This window comes from Carcharodon carcharias, chromosome 30 (assembly GCF_017639515.1).
Source record: "Carcharodon carcharias isolate sCarCar2 chromosome 30, sCarCar2.pri, whole genome shotgun sequence".
Lineage (NCBI taxonomy): Eukaryota > Metazoa > Chordata > Chondrichthyes > Lamniformes > Lamnidae > Carcharodon > Carcharodon carcharias.
This window is the reverse complement of record NC_054496.1, coordinates 4,198,560-4,217,939: the sequence shown is the minus strand read 5'-3', so window position 1 is coordinate 4,217,939 and position 19,380 is coordinate 4,198,560. Positions and strand designations below refer to the sequence as shown.

The window sequence follows — 19,380 nt, the reverse complement described above, 5'->3', positions numbered from 1 at the left end:
GGTGGAGGGAGTGAATATTTGTGGATGGGCTGCTTTGTCTTGGATGGTGTCAAGCTTCTTGAGTGTTGTTGGAGCTGTACTCATCCAGGCAAGTGGGGAGTATTCCATCACATTCCTGACCTGCACCTTGTGGTCAGGCTTTGGGGAGCCAGGAGGTGAGTCGCTTGCCATAGGATTCCAAGCATCGGACCTGCTCTTGTAGCCACAGTATTTATATGGCTAGTCCAGCTCAGTTTCTGGTCAATGATAATCCCCAGGATGTTTATAGTGGGGGAATGCAGTTATGGTAATGCCACTGAATGTCAAGGGGCGATGGTTAGATTACCTCTTGTTGGAGATGGTCATTGTCTGGCACATGTGTGGCTTGTCACTTGCTACTTGTCAGCCCAAGCCTGAATATTGACCAGGTCTTGCTGCATTTGGACATGGACTGCTTCAGTGTCTGAGAAGTCACGAATTGTGCTGAACATTGTGCAATCATCAGCGAACATCCCCACTTCTGGTCAGTGATGAAGCAGCTGAAGGTTGGGCCTAGGACACTAACCTGAGGAACTCCTATAGAGATGCCCAGGAACTAAGATGATTGACCTCCAACGACCACAAACATCTTCCTTTTTGCTAGGTATGACTCCAATCAGTATAGTTTTCCCCCTGATTCGCATTGACTCCAGTTTTGCAAGGGCACCTTGATGCCACACTCAGTCAAAAGCAGCCTTGATGTAAAGGCCAGTCACTCTGACTCCCACTTCAACTCTAAGTCTTGTTGAGGGCATTGAAGACAGAATGAGCAGACTCCTGGGAGTGAGTGGCATGATCCAAGCATCAAAAGTAGGTCTTCAGCACCTCAGTGATCCTTTTAGTCAGCAGTCTGGTACCTGCATAGGCCTCATTGTGCTGCTCTTCTGCTTATGTTTGGGGTAGTCAATGATTGAGAGGCACCAAACACTACCTGAATATTTTTATACTGGAATTCCTTATTGCTCTTGTGGATGAGAGGATGTTCTATAAACACCTTCAATGCAGTGTGGGTGCCATTGATTTACCTTGAGGAAGCCAGGATCCCCAAAGAACCATTAGGCCCTTTCTCTCTGCGGTATGATAATGTACCAAAGCTAAAGAAGTGTGCTTTTCTATACCGGGCAGTGACCTGGTAAATACATACTCGTATTGCTCACTGGCCTGGAATAGAGATTCCCCTGTAGCTGCCTGAAAAGAGCCTAAGGAATTAATTTGAGGATTGAGGTGGATTTCTTTGCCACAGTGACCATCATGCTGACAAATGGAAGCATCTTGAGACCTCCATGTAGTGGCTCACAGAGATGGCCAATTGTAGATTTTTGAAAAGTAAACTCTTATGATACAGAGCCCCTCAGTGGCTACCTCACAGGACTTGGTGCTGCCGATAAATTCCCTGGTGGGGTTAATATCTGGTGGGCTCTATCTGCTGTCGTGACACCTGCTTCTCCACCCCTGCAACCTCCTCCTGCATGGTAATGACATAGAGTGGAATGTTGAAAAATGTGGGTGGGAAGGGGGGGTTGTAAATCATCAGGTAGACTGAACAAGGAGGAGGCAGTGAATAAAATTAGTGCAGGCCTCAGTAGGGAGCAAAGCAAAAAAAAAAGGCTTGAAAAATATTTCCAAATTACAGAGATCAATAAGCAAAGTTTACAGACTCCTGAAAGCTGACAAATTCCACACTCTTGCATTGATTGGGTGACAGAAGCAGCTGCAGGTAGCCATGTTGTGAAGGATAGAACTGGAGTCTAGTCTTTATACACTGACAAAATTTTATTCAAAAATAAAGAAAAATTTGTATTAACATAGCTGATTATTTCAAAGAACTTTACAGCCAATGAAGTATTTTTTTTAAATGTAGGCTGGGATTTGGCGGGACCCATTGCATGGTGGAAAATCCGGCAACCCAGCAAAACATCTGTTGACTTTCAGCGGGAAATTCCGGTCCCACCATAGTCACTGTTAAAATGTTATTACACATCATGGACCCCCAAACCAACCAGCACAGATTCAGACTGATCCTATGTTTATGATCACATTTGGATCACATCCCAGTTAATGCCCAACATGTGAATACAACTCCACACACAATTAATATTGCACCTCATGAAGCTGCATCTAAGTGACCCAAACAGCTGGTGTAAATCCAGAAATCTCATGACTACATGGACCTTAACTTCATGATATCAATTATATGCATGTGGTTTCAGGTGTGAGACAGATATAAACCACAGCAGTTTCTCCCAAAACACTTAATATGAACAGCATCATCATTACTATCTCATCCAGCTAGGTAATGAATTTCCTCACCACTTTCACCATGTTTATAGTATTGGAGTGGTGTAGAAATGAATTTTAGCAAGCAACTGAGAAATGAGCAATTTGCATTCTAGTCTGCCTTTACAACATTTCTCTCCTGTTCTCACAATTACTTTGGTCCTTTTCATGGTCCACCCTGTGCAATCCGCTCGACTTCTTTCATCTGTCAGCCAGCGGCACTGTTTCAGTATCAGCCTGCTATTCGCTAGTCATACAATAGACCCACAATTCAGTCAGAAAGGCATCAACCCTGCGCTAAGTGGGATGGAATCCCTGTAAACGCCAATCCAGTTTCTATCCAGTCCTATTTTATGAAAGAGTTAGTCACTCTTTATTAGGCACCTCACCCACATCAGCAAGGACACTGGTAGGGCTCAAGTGAAACTGTAGTGAAGGAAGGTGTGTTGGTTAATGATGATGCAAAAGCAGAAATTGGAGACCGTCAGTATGGTAGCAGCTAAACCCAGAATAACTGGTCTTCATTTATTCAGTTTCTACTTTGTCAACAATGTTGGCTTCAGGCAAGGGTCAAGACAGCTTCTTTAGACCAGCTTCACACTGCAACGATGAAAGAGTTATGGAGCTGTTCTCATTGCCTTGGAATTGAATTAATTCCTTGTTTTCTTTCCATTCCTTTACAAGAAACAAGAACCTTGTTTATTATTTCCTATGATTTGAAATTGTCTAATAAAATGATTACAGGAAACAACACCTCGTTATGGAATTTATATTGTCATATAAATGTCAGGACTGTCTAATAAATCTAAACAATGCAAGAATTGCCGGATACACAGAAAGAACAGGAAGGGCTGACACAAGGATATCTGAACACTGTCTGAGTACTGAGCAGTTGCAATATAGATGGAATTGAGGGAGGCCATTCTGCCCATCTTAACACATTCATATTGAAAGCTCCTGCTGCCCCTTCCATCCCATCGCAGCAGCCAACAATTTCTGAAATCATTCGAGGGGTTTTGCCTCACTGGCCCTATCCTGAAATTCAGTTTGAGTTGATCAATTTTGGTATGAGGAACTTTCTAACACCTGTCCTAAATTTACCTTTGATTGTCTCTTACCATCAGCTTAATGGGAGCGCTCGAGACCTGCTTTGTGGATAAAGTCACTGCCTTTCAAGGATGAAAAGATCAAATTTCTTAACTCTTACCTCACATTTCAGTCTGACACTTGGGCTCATTTTTACAGATTAACTCTAAACTATCTGCAGGAAAGGTTTGTGATCTGGTCCTGTACATGTCTCATTTGATCGCATCCTCCCGAATTCCCGACTACTAAAACTATTTTCTTGGTCATGCTTCCCTGAGCTCACAGACAGGGTCTCAGTTTAACCTCTTATCCTAATGACAACTTCCTGGATGATGCAGCCCTCTTTCAGTCTGGTACTGAATATCAACCTGCTACCCGGGTATAGAACCTTTCCGAGCAGGTATCACAACTAGTGAATAGTGCAACAGGCTCAAGGGGCTAAATGGTCTACTCCTGTTCCTCTATTCATTAGGGGCTTGGATTGAAAGAATGAACCATAATGGATTAAAACTGGGTTTGTGCAAGAAGCCAGACTTAGACAAATGTAAAGATCTCAGAGAGTCATAGCCGGTGGAAGTTAAAGATATAGAGAGGGGAGAAGCTATTCAGAGGGATTTGGGGGTGAATTTGTGCATAATTCTCCTGTTTGCTGAAACCCCAGAGGGTATGGGCAGGAGAACCAGCACACAAACTCAACCCCATTACGATTTCCAGAGTAGTTGGAAATACAGTTTCTAAACTGATGAATATTGTTTCATATTCGTGTCCTTTGCAGATTATGGTTTTAATTCCTGATATGGATTTTCATTGGAGACTTGTGGATTGTTGTAGGGCTTTGCATTTTGTACTTTGTATCTTCCTGTTTTCTTAGCATTCTTGCTCAGGTAATAAATGATGGCTCCTGTTGCAAGGGCAAGTGTGGACACCACTGTTACACTTGCTGCAGCTAAGATAGTTGTTCTATCTGTGGGAAGAAATGAAAGTTGAAGAAAATGACTTGTAAAACTGTATTTATATATTTATTCTAAAAATAACATAATTTGACCTGCATTTTTAATCTCCTAATGCCCATTTTGTTTATGTGTTTCCAAGCAGAACTTTTGGAGGAACCATCCGATCCTGTTCATGGTGGGCGTGAGCGGACAATATGGCCAGAAAGCCAAAAATCGGTTGTGAAACCAGGGGCAGGATTTTCCCGTTGGTGAGCAGGCCCTGCACCCCCCCAGCCCCCGCTCGCTGACGTGTAAAATGACATATGATGACATCAGGCGGAACTCCCAATGTCACCGCTCCCCATTTACATTTTCAGGTAGGCGGGGGCGCAGCAACATCAGCTGTGTGCCCGCCAACCTGTCAATGGCCAATTGAGGCCATTGACAGAGTCATTAAACTAATTAATGGACCTGCCCGTCCAACCTTAAGGCCAGGAGCCCCAGCGGGAATTAGAAAAAGCACGAAACCTCATCCACCGGCGGGATGAGGTTTCGTGTAGGTTTTAAAAAATTTAATGAAAGCTTTTTAAAAAAATTATGGACATGTCCCAACACATGTGACAGTGTCACATGAGGGGACATGTCAGAGATTTTTTTTTCTCTATTTTTAATATTTTTTACAGTTGAGCCAATCTCCTTGAGGCTGCACTTAGCCTCAGGAAGATGAGGGTGCTCTGATGTGCACGTGTGTGAAAGAGCGCACTCTTGGGTTTAGGGATTCCCCCACCTGCACAGGGAGTGCTTCAGTGCGGACGTCATGCTGGGTGGGCCTTAATTGGCCCACCCAGGTAAAATGGCGCCGTGCCTCCGATCGGGGGCGCCGATTGGAACATGCCTCCGTGCGCCCACACTTCAACTTTGCCCCTGACGAGGGGAAAACCTTGCCCCAGTTTGCGATCGCACACTCTGCCCATCCATGGTGGGCTGCATTTCCCACCGTCCAATGTTGGGAACTTAATTTTAGTGTATTTATATCTTATTATGCCCTCACATCGGAATCACACACCCCACTTCAGAGCAGCGTACTTCATGGCTGCCTTTAAAAGTCGTGCAGCTGGTGAGCTGAACTTCGAGGGAAACTTGGAGGTGAGTGCACACAACCTTGTGCAGCGTCCACGAGCATTGTCCATAGCACATCAAGGAAATGGTGCCGTGCATTCAGTGGAGGCACAGGCATGTCATTTTTTTTCCTGGCTGGCTTTCAGTGCAGTGTCGGGACCAGGCTCCAGTGCAGGTGAGGCCAGGGCTGGATGTGGAGGGGTTAGTGGAGGGTGAGGGAAGCGGCCACTCACTTGGACAAGCTTATCAAACCTGAGCATTCTTCCACAGCTGACACTGTTCAGCAGCAGCTCTGTTGACATGCTTGGCGTCGAGTCTCTGAAGCTTTTCTGTTCACCCAAGCAAAGGAAAAGTGTGAAAGTGCTAAGAAATGCTCCAGAACTTTTCACCCCTTTGGCGCCAACTGCGGATGAATGTGTGTTTTAGGGGGCAGCTGAACAATTGGCCAACTGGGCAAGTAGTACAATCCCCTTGGGAAAGGTGTACATGGCGCAGTCAATGATGGAGGTGCTCACAGCTCCTTGCAATGTCTTTACTCAGGTTTGGACCAGTATCCCTTGTGGTTCAAGCTAACAGTGCAGCCTTGCAGTGTGGGTTAGGAGAATGTCTGTGCCTGAGTTGAGAGCACAGCCTGCAGTCCAGTGGCCGAAGCTGTTGCCAATTGGTCAAGTGGAGTGGGGTGGAAATGAGTGGGGTTTTGATAGTCATGAAGCGCACTGCACACTGGCCATCCAAGTAGTGGTCCGCACTCTCTGGTGTGCGTGAAGGGATCCTCAGACTTGACCAAGAGAGGTTCTTACGACACACATGGCAGCCCACATGTCTCTCTCTTGGATCCTGTGGGAGGAGAACGTGGTGATTTAGCGATCTGCCTCACGGCTTATAGGGAGCAGAGAAGAAGAAGAAGCAGAGAGCAGCGGAGACGACTGGCTCAGCAAAGGGAGGAGCACCTCCCTCAAGATGAAGGGGTGGGAGTACACCTTTCCCAAGGGGATTGTACTACTTGCTGCGCACTACTGAAGATCCACAGAGAGACATCGCTCATACTCACCTCGCTAGACCCAGGACCTATAGATGATGCCTGTCATTCCTACAGATGACCGAGAACCAATGTGACCAAAGACTGCTCATGTCCAGGGAACAGGTCAGTCACATATGCCACCTGCTGCAGGATTTCCACAGGTGCAGGGTGCCATCGACTGCATTCATGTGGTGCTTAGATCTCCATGGCAACAAGCAGTCAACCAAGTCAACCCCAAGAGCTTCCACTAGTTGAATGTGTGACCACCACAGGCACAACCTACAGGTCTGTGCACGATTCCCAGGGATCATCCATGACTCCTACATCCATAACAGGTCTCAGATCCTTGACATCTTCCAGGATTCAGAGAGGCTGCAGGGTTGGCTTCTTGGGGACAAGGCCTGACCATAGACAACGGGATTGATGACACCCATGTGGCAGCCTCAGACTGCAGCAGAGTGATGGTACAACGAGGCTCATGCCACAACCCGGACTTTGGTGGAGCAAACCATAGGCATCTTGAAGATGAGGTACCGGTGCCTTGACAGGTCCGGTGAAGCATTGCAATACAGTCCCCATAGGGTGTCGCGCATCATCGTGGCTTGCTACACCCTTTACAGCCTGGCGCTGCAACGGGGAGAGGACCTGGCTGAGGAGGAGGTGGAGGAGCTGCATGTCTCCTCTGATGAGGAGGATGTTGAAAGGGATGATGGTAATGAGAAGGCAAGGATACAGGCAATGAGGCCGTCACATTGACCAGATGAGGCAGGCGTGTTCTGGAGGCCCTCATTGCTGCAAGATTCATGGAGGATGATGACAAGATGCAGTGAATACAGACAGTCCTGACATCCTCACCTTGAATCTGTGAATGTTTGACTCCTGTGTGGCTGAGGGCAGAGCACATACCCTCAGTGCTCAGGCCTATGTCATGGATACACAGCGGAGGCCCTAATAGTCGCTAGATTCCAGGAGGATGATGACAACATGCAGTAAGGACGTTCCATAGATCTTCACATAGCCTCTATAAATGTCTGACTCCTGTTTGTCTGAGGGCAGCTCGCTTGCGCTCTGTGATTAGGGTCATATCATGGAGACGCAGCCATGAAACTTTAAACGCATCTGATCCTTTATCCGCCTTCAGCACCTGAGACCTTCAGGAGAATAGCAGCATCGTTCACAGATGCTGAAGAGGGGGGATGGGGGCGGGCAAAGGTACTGAGAGCACACAGAGATAATGTCAGAGCTCAGTGATGTCTGCCCATGGCATTCTGGCAGCAATGACACGCACCATCAAGGTGCAGGCATCACCAATGTGCCCAGTGAGTGTGAAGCCGAGTGTGAGATCTCACGCATGTCACCTGCGGAGCCCATCATCCTCATCCTTCATCCACTTTCTCCATCAGTGTTCCAAGGTTCAAAACTATTGTGTTGCTGCACCAATGCCATTCTTCATACAGCTACCAGGATGCAAATAATATTGGTGCAGACTCATTCTCTATCCAATGTCCTTGGTGATGTGGGAATTTGTCACAATTAAGATAAAAACACAAAGGTCCTCCAGCCCTCACCCCTCACACCCCCTCATCCCCACACACTTCCATGTCCCATTCATGCCACATTAGGAGGCTTTGCTGAGAGCTCAGACATGAGGGGGGAACTCATAGAAACCTATAAAATTCTAACAGGACTAGACAGGGTAGATACAGGAAGGATGTTCCCGATGGTGGGGGAGTCCAGAACTAGGGGTCACAGTCTGAGGATACGGGGTAGACCATTTAGGACGGAGATGAGGAGAAATTTCTTCACCCAGAGAGTGGTGAGCCTGTGGAATTCGCTACCATAGAAAGTAGTTGAGGCCAAAACATTGTATGTTTTCAAGAAGGAGTTAGATATAGCTCTTGGGGCGAAAGGGATGAAAGGATATGGGGAGAAAGCGGGAGCAGGCTGTTGAGTTGGATGATCAGCCATGATCATAATGAATGGCGGAGCAGGCTCAAAGGGCCGAATGGCCTACTCCTGCTTCTAGTTTCTACATTTCCATGTTTCTTTCACCTATTGAGCTGGTCTTTAAGATTATGCTAATTGTAGAGATAACCTGGGTCCTAAAATGCTTTGATTAACTTCATCAGTAACCAACATTTACAATTAGCTGACGTGAAAATGTGAAATTAAATGGAATATTCCTTCAACTTCAGGAGACTTAGGATAGCAAAGTGAGTTCCGGCAATGTCTGGCTTCTAACATAGAGCACTACAACCTTGAATAAAAACAGAAAGTGCTGGAAAAACTTAAGCAGATCTGGCAGCATCTGTGGAGAGAGAAACAGAGGGCTGAATTTTCCCAGAATTGCACTAAGTGCAGTAGCGGGCGGGTAAAATAGAGTCCTACCCACCGATGAAAATGATGGGTTTTCACACCATATTTTCCCAAGCCCACCTCATTATATATTCACCCCATTTCCATGGTGGGTGGGCTATCATTCGCCGGCTTGTCATCACCCCGCTGTTGCATCACGTCAGCCGCCATCTTTAAAAGGCAGCCGCCAACAAAGTGCTCATCGCCTCCAGCTCATTACCGCTGCCTGGGAGACATGGCCAGCAAAGGCAAAAAGACTGCAGCCCCTTCCCCCTCCCCCATTTCAATGACGGGTCCCTTGAGCTACTTCTGGATGTTGTGGAGGCCCGCATCGATGTGCCGTACCCCTGCTCTGGCTGCAGGATGGGTAGCAAAGTCACCAGCCCGGCTTGGGAGGCAGTGGCAGCGGTGGTCAGTGCCAACGCCTTTCAGAAGAGGACAGCCACCCAGTGCTGCAAAAAGGTGAATGATCTCCTCCATTCCACCAGGGTAAGTCACTCTTCTCATCACTCCGAACTCACACTCACACTCACAAACCCATCACACATCCACTGGACCTTCACTCACTGTCAGTGCAAGGAACATCACCTTTCACTCTCTCACACACACCATCCTGTCCATGGGACCACTCACCCACCACACAGGTCAGGTATACTTACCATCTGGCCCGGCAGACATCCTGATACATTCTCCCCATCTCTTTCCACGCAGGACAAACAGGCTCACAACAGGAGGGAAAGGTCGCAGACAGGTGGAGGGATGCCGGAATTCAAAGTTCTGACAGAATTTGAAAACAGAGCCATCCAGCTGTCTGGTGATGACTGGGACCGGTCCTGTACTGACAGTGAGGTCAGTGCTGCTCTACCAAATGAGGATCCAGCAGTGCAACAACCATCAGATAACCGTGCCATGAGTGATGTGTCCTCTTTCACAGGCCACTGCCATGCACTAATTATCTCTCTTTGCTTTCACAGGCACATTTGGGAAGCAACAGACTGAGTCCATGACCTAGAGCCTCCAAGCAAGCTCTGAAGAAACCTCTGAAGAGGAATCTGCAGGCACCCTCCCTGAAGTCCTGTCACAGCGCTTACCCACACCCTCCACTAGCGTAGAGACACGCACCTCGGTAGGACCTAGCTTTAGAGTAGCCTTGGGACCTCAATCTGGTGAGCACATCACACTCCCTGATCCACAGCAGGCGGAGGCAGGGTCTTCCCAGGTCCCTGGCACTCAGAGGACTGCTGGAGGCCAGAAGGTTGCTGAGTCCGAGTCAGATGACGAGCTTCAGGACTCAGTCATGTCACAGTTGCTGGAGCTGCAAAGGCGAGCTTGGGAACATCAGGAAGGGGTGTCTGCTGCACTCCTCAGATTGCAAGGCACGATGGAGGAGTCCGTCTGTCTTCAGGCTGAGGTGATAGCGCCGGTATTGCAACACGCCAAGGTCAACACTGGCTGTCATGGAGACCTTGGTCCAGGACATCACTCCTGCACTGCTGCACAGGTTTAACTCCAACACTGATGCCATAGTTGGCCTCCAACAGCGTGTACACGAGAGGGATGCTGGGCAGCTCACTCCAGCTACCCCTTCTGCTCATGGAGTCAGCCTGGGCCCTTGGGCACCCATAGGGAGGAGGATCAGCAGGTGCACACTCCGGGGCATCCACCCAGGTGACTCTGGGAGTGACCGGCCCATCTGACTCCCCTCTTCCTGTGACCTCTGTGGATCCAGCTTCACAGGCCAAGGAGGGTGCCACAGCCACACAGCAGGACCCCAAAAGCAGGCAGGGGTCCTCCAAGTCTCAGCCCTCCAGAGGACGCCCGCCAAAGTCTTCACAGACAGAGCATCACAGTCGGCAGGCTGCCTCCACCTCTGCTGTGGATGTCCAGGGAGCACCAAGACATAACGTCAGGGTTAGGACAGTTAAGGAGAATTAGTTGCACAGCCTGGGCACGGGTGTTAATCACTTGTACATGATGTTCACTATTGTCAATAAACTCCTAAGAATGTCTCCCTGTCTATGGCTTCTTGTTCTGATGAGCAGTGTTCTTGTCACTCAGATGTGAAACCTTTCTGCACAAGATAAAGGCAGGTATCTCAGTCCAGGGCCACTTCCCTGTGCTTTGTGCAGCCTTCAGACCACAGTGATGGTCCAGCCTCACACTCACTGAACACATTACTGATGCCTGAACCTTGGTGGTGCTGGTCATTGCTGCCAGAATGTAGTGGGCAGGTACCACAGAGTTATCTCATTCTCTCTGTGTGCTCTCAGCACCTTTAAGGTGGGGCTGGCCCCCATCACACCAGCATCTGTGACCAGTGACGCTGTGCTCCAGCTCCTGAAGGGCTGAGGTGCTGAAGGTGGACACAGCAACAGATGCATCTAAAGTTTCATAGCTGTATCTCTGAAATGGCCCTGATCATGGAGTGCAAGCGAGCTGCCCTTGGCCACATAGGAGTCAGACATTCTCGGAGGCTACGTGAAGATCCAAGTCATCATCCTCCTGTGATCGAGTGACTATTAGGGCTTCCACTGCATCTCCGTGACAGGAGCATTCTCTCAAGAGAGTGTTGATGCTGAGATAAGCCAGACTAGAGTCAAACGTTCACAACTGCGATTTGAGGATCTACAGGGACACCTCACTGCATGTCGTCATCATCCTCCACAAATCTGGCAGCTATGAGGGCCTCCCGAGTGCGCCTGCCTCCTCCAGCCGGTGCGAGAGCCTCATCCCCATCGTCATCACCACTGAGGACCCCCTCACCCTCATCCCCGTCAGCGTCCTCCTCATCGGAGGAGACATGCAGCCCCTCCATCTCCTCCTCAGTCAGCTCTCACCCCGTTGCAGCGCCAGGTTGTAAAAGGCGCAGCAGACGACGATGATGCATGACACCCTCTGCGGACTCTGTTGCAGGGCTCCACCAGACCGGTCCGGGCACCAGAACCGCATCTTCAGCATCCCGATGGTTTGCTCCACCAAGGTGCGAGCTGCTGCATGAGCCTCTTATATGTAACTCTGCTACAGTCTGAGGCTGCCACACGGGTGTCATCAGCCACAGCTTCTGCAGGTAGCCCTTGTCCCCGAGGAACCAACCCTGCAGCCTCTGTGATGCCTTCCATGTCCCCTTGGCACCAAGTCCTGCAGTAAATGGCAGATGTGAACCACCAGATCCCTAGACATACGCAGTCATTGGCGACTCTGGTTCTCAGTCATCTGCAGGAATGGCAGGTGGCATCTATAGACCCTGGGTGTTGCTAGTTGCTGACCAGCACTGGCTCACTGTTGGTCCTGGACAGTGTGTGGGAGCCCTACTGCCTCTTCTTCATGAGGTTGCTGCTCCTGCCTTTGTGTGGCCAGGTGCCTCAGTCACTCTCTCGTCTGCCTGCTACAGTCTCTGTGGGCCAACAGGCATACAACTAGATCACCAGGATCCATGATCCTGATGTGGTCCTCCTGCAGCACGAAAGAGAGAGAGACGTGGTTATCGTGGCTGTACTTAGCACCTCTCCTGGCCCTGTGTGACCACCCCTTGTTGCTTCCCGGAGAGAGCTGGTCACCCCTTGGATGGCCGGTGATGAGTGTGCTGCATGGCTGCCCTGTCAACCTGCGACATGGGGGACCCTGGCCCAAACCAGGATGCTGGGATTGCAAAGGGGCTGTGAGCACCTCCAGCAGTGACTGCTACATGACCAGCATTGATGAGGGGATTGCACAAAGTGTGCAGTCCAACTGCTCCGCGGTCCAATAAAGTGGTGGCAGACTCGATATCTGCGGCCAGAAGGGTGGGTGCAGGGGGGTATAGAACATTTGGTGGCCCTTCGGTGCATCCATGAAGCTTGCATGGGCGGCCAGCCTAGGAGCCTGACCCCAATCATATCACTGTGGCTGCGCCTGATCTGTCTTTGTTGCAGAGGCTCGCTCAGTTTATACAGGTGTCGCTAATGCGTAGCCATTTCCCTCGCTTACCCTGCCTCCCACCTCGAATGCCTGTGCACAGGATGCAATGCCAGGGCAGCATTTAACCCCTCTGAGGCTGGCCAGCACTTGCCTCCAGACACCCCCACTCCTCAGCAGTCACCTGCGGGGCCAAGCATCAGCTTCTCCCAACCCCCTGGTGCCCCTGTAAACAAAGGGCGAGCTGTGGTGAACGCTGCTGCTCACTCACCTCAGTCCCCCGAAAGTGAAGACCGCCCAGTGCACATCGAAACATGTCGGCGTGCTTTCCCGCCGACGTGGACGGACTATACAGCGGGGTTCCAAGAGCCTGGCAGGATGGCCTTTCAGTTATATGCAGTTGTATTACAATTAGCTTCTCGCCAACTGATGGCCAGAAAGGCAGCCTGCCGTTGGTGGGCTGAGTAGAAGATCGCAAACTGACTTCACGCCGTCGTGAAGTGGGTGCCACCATATTTTCCACACTATCACACCTGTTACCAGCGGGCTCAGAAAATTCCACCCAGAGTTAATGTTTTGAGTCATATGGAACTTCTTTGGAACTGAAAGACTACAATCTTGGCATGGTCATCCAGGTGAACATGTAGAGTGGAGGCAAAATGCTCCCTTACATGAAAGGGAAGGCGATGAACCACTTTGGATTGTGTTGGTGGTCAGAATTAAATAGAAAGATACATGGGAGCAGGTTTATTTCTGATCTCTCAAGCAGAATCCTTTAAAGTAGAAACAAGAAATAAGCAGAATAAAAACTAGTGCTGAAGACTTTTCTTTGAAGTAGTGATTTATGCTATAGGTTTACACTGAAGTTAAATGTTTTCATCATATAGACTCAAGATCATAGACGTTTACAGCACAGAAGGAGGCCATTCGGCCCATCGTGTCTACATCAGTTGACAAAAATCTGACTACACTAATCCCATTTTCCAGCACTTGGCCCATATCCCTGAAGGCTATGACAACACAAGTGAATATCTAAATACTTCTTAAATGTTACGAGAGTTTCTGACTCAACCACCCTTTCAGGCAGTGAGTTCCAGATTCCCACCACCCTCTGGGTGAAAAATATTCTCCTCGCCTCCCCTCTTAGTCTTCTAGCTCTTCCCTTAGTCTATGCCCTCTAGTTATTGACCCCTCTACTAATGGAAAAAAGTGCCTTCCTATCCACCCTATCTATGCCCCTCATAATCTTTTACACATCTATCAGGTCCCCTCTCAACCTTCGCTGCTCCAAGGAAAACAACCCCAGCCTATCTAATCTTTCCTCATAGCTCAGACCCTCCAGCCCAGGCAGCATGCTGGTAAATCTGCTCTGCACCCTCTCCAGTGCTTCCTATAATATGGTGACCAGGACTGCATGCAGTACTCCAGTTGTGGCCTAACCAGCATTTTATACAGTTCCAGCATAATCTTGCTGCTCTTGTATTCTATGCCTCAGCCAATAAAGGCAAGTATCCCATATGCCTTTTTATCTATCTTATCTATTTGCCCTGCTACCTTCAGGGGTCTGTGGATATGCACACCAATGTCCCTCTGATCTTCAGTACTTTCCAGGGTCCTACCATTCATAGTGTAATCCCTTGCCTTGTTAGCCCTCCCCAAGTGCATTACCTCACATTATTCCAGGTTGAATTCCATTTGTCACTGCTCTGCCCACCTGACCAGTCCATTGATATCCTCCTGCAGTTTACGGCTATTCTCCTCACTATTTACAACCCTACCAATTTTCGTGTCATCGTATGATCAACTTCTTGATCATACCCCCCACATTTAAGCCCAAATCATTTATGTACACCATAAACAGCAAGGGCCCCAGGACCGAGCCCTGTGGAACCCCACTGGAAACACTCTTGCAGTCATAGAAACATCCCTCTAGCATCACCCTCTGCTTCCTGCCTCTCAGCCAATTTTGGATCCAACGTGACACTTTGCCTTGGACCCCATGGGCTCTTAATTTCTTGACCAATCTGCCATGAGGGACTTCAGTAAAAACCTTGCTAAAATCCATGTAGACCACATCAAATGCATTACCCTCATCAACACTCCTGGTTACCCCCTCAAAAAATTCCATCAAATTTGTCAAACACCACCTTCCCTTAACAAGCCCCTGCTGACTATCCCTGATTAATCCGTGTCTCTCCAAGTGCAGGTATATTCTGTCCCTCAGAATTCCTTCCAGTATCTTCCCCACCACCAAGGTTAGATTGATTGGCCTGTAATTTCCTGGTCTATCCCTTCCTCCCTTTCTTAAATAATAGGGCAACGTTAGCAGTCCTCTGGCACCTCACCTGTGGCCAGAAAGGATTTGAAAATTACTGCCAGAGCCTCTGATATCTCTTCCATTGCCTCCCTCAGCAGCCTGGGATACATCTCATCCAGGCCTGCAGATTTATCCACTTTTAAATTCGCTAAACCTTCTTGTACCTCCTCTCTCTCTCCGTTAATTTCCTCTAATATTTCACAGTCCACCACCCTGATGTCTATACCTGCGTTGTCCTTTTCCATTGTGAAGATCGAAGCAAAATATTCATTGAGGGCTGTACCCACGTCTTCTGGGCCCACACATGGATTAGTTCTATGGTCCCTAATTGGCCCTACTCTTTCCCTCGTTATTCTCTTGCTCTTTATACATTTAAAAAGCCTCTTTGGGTTTTCCTTTATTCTAACCACTAATGCTTTCTCATGCACTGTCTTAGCTTTCCTAATTTCCTTTTAAGTTCCCCCCTGCACTTCTTATACTCCTCTAGTAGGGAGTATTGAGCCGTATTGAGCCCTTGGTGTCTGCGATAAGCTTCTCTTTTTTTCTTAATCATAATCTTTATGTCTTTTGGCATCCAGGGTTCTCTCGACTTGGTCCCCTGCTTTGTCTTTATGGGAACATATTTGCCCTGTACACTCCCTATTTTCCCCTTGAATGTCCCCTACTGCTCTGACACAGTTTTATCTGCAAGTAGCTGCTCCCAGTCCACTTGGGCCAAATCATATCTCATCTTAGTAAAATTATCCTTTCCCCAGTTTAGAAATTTTATTCCTGGCCCAACTTTATACTTTTTCATAACTATCCTAAATCTAACTGAGTTATGGTCGCTATCTCCAAAATGCTCCCCTACTGATACCATCTTCCACCTGCCAGGCTCATTTCCGAATATTAGGTCTAGAACTTCCCCTCCCTTGTTGGATTTTGACGTACTGGCTATAAAAGTTCTCCTGGATGCAATTTAAGAATTTTCCTCCCTCCCTACCTTGCGCACTAAAACTATCCCAGTTAATATTTGGATAGTTAACTAGAACTACCTTATTATTCTTACCCTTTCTGAAATTTGATTACATATTTGACCCTCTATCTCTCCCTGACTATTTGGGGGGCCTATAGTACACACCCAGCAGCGTGTTTGCCCCTTTTTTTACTTCTACCCATATGGCCTCATTTGATGAGCCTTCTAAGATATCATCCCTCCTCAAGGATAATTGATTCCTTGATCAATATTGTGACCCCCCCTCCTCTTATATCCCACCATCTATCTTGTCTGAATACCCTATAACCAGGAATGTTGAGCTGCCAATCCTGCCCTTCTTTTAGCCAAGTCTCGGTCATAGCTGTGATATCACACCCCCACGTGCCTATCTGTGCCCTCAGCTCATCTGTCTTATTCCTCAGGCTCCTTGCATTAAAATATATTCCATTTAGCCTTGCTAAACTCACTTCTTTCTTATCCAACCTATGTTTCCTCTGCCTTCCAGACTCACTTAATTCACGTTTTAACTTCTAATTCCATCTCAGCTTCTCTCCCCTCTGAACTACTTTTCAGGATCCCGCCCCCACTGCCAATTTAGTTTAAATCCGCCCCAACAGCATTAGCAAACCTCCCCGCGAGGATGTTGGTCCCACTGCTATTCAGATGTAACCTGTCCAACTAGTACAGGTCCCAGTTCCCCCAGAAACAGTCCCAATGCCTCAAGAATCTAAAGCCCTCCCTCCTGCAACATCTCTCCAGCCACACATTCGTCTGCTCTATCCTTCTGTTCCTATACTAACTACTGCGTGGCACCAGGAGTAGTTGAGAGATCACTAACTTTGAAGTCCTGCTTTTCAATTTCCTACCTAACTCCCTAAAGTCTGCTAATGAACCTCATTTCTCTTTCTTCCTATGTCATTGGCCCCAACATGGACCATGACCTCTGGCTGTTCACCTTTCCCCCTTCAGAATGTCCCGCAGCCATTCCATGATATCCTTGACCCTGGCACCCGGGAGGCAACATACCATCCTGGAGTCACGTCTATGGCCGCAGAAGCGCCTGTCTACTCCCCTCACTAATGAATCCCCTACCACTATTGTCCTTTCACACTTCTTCCCACCCTCTCCGAGCAGCTGGACCACCCACAATGCCATGGCCTTGGCTCTGCTTGGCCTCCCCAGAGGAACCTTCGCTCTCGTCATTTTCCAAGGCCGATAGATGGTTTGTGAGAAAGATGCACTCAGGGAATTCCCTCACTACCTGCTTAGTTCCCTTGCTCTGTCTGGCGGTCACCCATTCCCTCCCTACTTGCACATTCCTTAAAGTGCGGGGCGAGCCTCTCCGCCTCGTGAACGCCCCGCGGTTCCCCCAGCAGCCGCTCAAGCTCCCAAACCCCGAGCTCGAGCTGCTCCAGTCAGGGGCAGCCCCTGCACACACGGCTGCTGACTGTTTGTACTTTTTTCCTGTGTTTAGCTGTAACTAACAACCTTTGTTGGTGCTTTCCACGTACTCATTGTTATGTTCAGAACATTCTTTCATCTCATTTCTGTTTGTGAAAACTTGCTGTGTATAAATTAGATGCTGCCACATTTCGCTACGTTATACATTGACCATACTTAACAGCTGTTTACTAACTTTTGAAGAGTTTTGAGATGTGTTTTGGATGTGAAAGGTAATATACAATTGCAAGTTCCCTACTTCTTCCTTACACTATGGCTGCACAGCTCAACCAAGAACAATTATTTAGATGCATGATCCCTTCCACCACTTTAACAGAGTGATGCCACCACATCTTTTTCCTCAGCTCGTCCATGCCCTTAACAGCTAAGCTTCACCTAATTTACTCATAATTTACTCTTGCTTCTCGAAAAAAGCCCAGCCATCGCAGAGCATTGCCTGTCTGAAACACATCACACTGTGCAAGGAGGCAGAGTTACAGACACTGCTCTTGCTGTGTGAGACGTCAAGTTCAAAATTAACCAATACCAACACTGTTTCCAGGGCATACTTGTGAAGATTCTCTTCCTGCCAAATCCTAAGGGGTTAATTCTTAGCTTAATACAAAAACAAACACTGTGGATGCTGGAAATCTGAAACAAAAACTGAAAATGCTGGAAGTACTCAGCAGCTAAGGTAGCACCTGCAGAGGGAAAAACAGAATTAATGTTTCAAGTCTGTGACTGTTCTGATGAACTGAGTATTTCCAACATTTTCAGTTTTATATTCTTCTTTCTTTAGGAACACAATATTAAAATGTAATCCAAAATATATTAATAAAAGCCTCATCACTCCAAGCATAATGTGGAATACGAGTCAACAAAAATTACTCAGTTGGAACTTACAGTGAGTTTGCAGAGTCACAGAGGAGTTTGCGATTGGTTCTGTGCTGTTGGAGCCCAAGTCCACTTCTGCCAAGCAGGTGTACTCCTGTCCATCATCTGACATACTTGCAGTGAAACTGAAGACATTCCTCAATCTTTTATCTTCATCTGGTGAACCTTCTTCTCCTGTGGAATTACTCTGAACAATCTCTCCCCCTCTCAGCCATGTGAGTATGAGTTTATTGTTTGGATAGACCCTCGGACCAGTGCACTCCAGGCTATATGTTCTGTTAACTTCCAGCACTTCAGGAAGTGGAGTAATGCTTATCTCTCGATCTGTTAAATGAGAATCACAATAGTAGAAATCACTGAAATCAAGTACCTGAGCACTATGGAATATCCACTGTCACACGAAGTTTGTTCCAACCGTATTTATAGCTTGTGATTCATTATCCCTCATTACCCCTTGGGAGAGACGGTGCCATAGTGGTGTTGTCACTGGACTAGTAATCCAGAGACCCAGGGTAATGCTTTGGGGACCTGGGTTGGAATTCCATCATGCCAGATGGTGGAATTTGAATTCCATGAAAAATCTGCAATTAAAAGTCTAATGATGACCTTGAAGTCATTGTCAACTGTCAGAAAACCCCATCTGCTTCACTAATGTCCTTGAGAGAAGGAAATCTGCTGTCATTACTGGCCTGGCCTACATGTGACTTCAGATCCACAGCAATGTGGTTGAATCTTAACTGCCCTCTGAAATAGCCTAGAAAGCCACTCCATTGTATCAAACTGCTAAAAAGCCTAAGAGGAATGAAATTGGACGGACTGCCCGACATTTACCTAGGCACCGGACAGCACTGTGGGTGTATTTACACCGCATGGACTGCAGCGGTTCAAAAAGGCAGCTCACTGCCACGTTCTCAAGGGCAAATAGGGATGGGCACATCCACATCCATGATCAATTTGGGAGTTTTTCAGTCAGTGCGGTCCTAAAACCTGGCACCCCGATTGTGAAACTGAAATCACTACTGTCATCAATAACATTAATGAAAGTATATCT

At 47.8% G+C, this 19,380-nt stretch overlaps 1 protein-coding gene across 1 annotated transcript in view; it reads right to left on the bottom strand.

The window, feature by feature from the left end:
• The window catches only part of LOC121271278 (hemicentin-2-like), a 125,781-nt gene that overhangs the window by 72,752 nt on the left and 33,649 nt on the right, over positions 1 to 19,380 (bottom strand). The gene's annotated exons all lie outside the window — the stretch shown is intronic.